Consider the following 1,237-nt stretch of genomic DNA (forward strand, 5'->3'; position numbering starts at 1 on the left):
GATTAGTGTCTATGGCAGGGATTTGGAGCACTTGGAATAAATTGGCAAGGTGGTCAAAAACTACACATGAGCTAACAATACAGAAATCATAATTACTCGTTCAGATAAGGCCAGATAAAATTTGTCAACCTTCATGGAGCAGTGAGGAAAAGAGTCACTGTAAGATATGGAACACTGCCCGTGGTTAACAAGTATTTATGTTTATGCTATTTGATCTTAGTTAAACTGCTTTAAGAGCAGTAATAATGATTGCCTAAGTTCTCGTGTATACTATTGCAGATTTAGAGAAAATTTAAATAAAACTGCAATAGACACTGTAGAATTGAGAAATTTGTAAGATATATCTGGCCTTATCCCATTTCTTGTGATCAGTACTAACCAGTCTCTTCTAGACCACAGTCTGATTACTCTTGAGACAACAAGGTGCAGGGCTGGATGAACACAGCAGGCCAAGCAGCATCTGATTACTCTTGAGTTGTTTATTGGTTTAGTTACTATCCTTGAAAGATATGAAGAAAAATGTAAAAGTCACTTAGCTACGGACTGTATCTTGTTTCGTGTAAATACCAAAAATTTGATTGACTTTGTACTTCTAAATGTTTTGATATTAAAAGCTAATGCATCATCTCTAATGTATAAAAATGCATTTCATTAATGGTCTGCAAACCTGATGTAGCAACAATTTATTCGTATCTTGCAAGCCAGAACTGAGCTGCTCTATTTAAAAATTAGAAGTATTGTCCAAGTTTTGACTTGTTGCTGGTTCTGGAGCACTTTCCGAATGAAAATCCTCTGTTGACAGATGGAATAGAATGCTATTTGTTTCCATGTTTTCTGATAGTCTATTTCTAACTATCCCACAGCTACTCACTGCGAATGGTGCAGGATTTATGAGCAAATTCATGGTATGCTGCTGACTGCTGAGAGACTTGACCTTTAACTTGTGATTTCTGTTTGCTTGATGCCATAATTGAAGCTTTAATGGTGTTTCCTGTTGTTTACAGCCATTTGCTTTGCCTTTGGAAGGAAATGTAAATGTTGAGGTTTAGTTGGTAATTATCTAAAGTGGCTTAACTAATTAATTAATCTGTGCAAAAGGCACAGGTAAAGTTCCAGTAATAAGCCTGCAAGTGACCAGCAAGCTCTTTTTGCTAAAACTGTATAAGGCACTAGTTGGTACACAGCTGGAAAATTGTGAAGTTTTGAGGCCCCTCTATAAGGAAAGACATACTGGCAT

This window comes from Rhincodon typus, chromosome 18 (assembly GCF_021869965.1).
Source record: "Rhincodon typus isolate 14 chromosome 18, sRhiTyp1.1, whole genome shotgun sequence".
NCBI lineage: Eukaryota > Metazoa > Chordata > Chondrichthyes > Orectolobiformes > Rhincodontidae > Rhincodon > Rhincodon typus.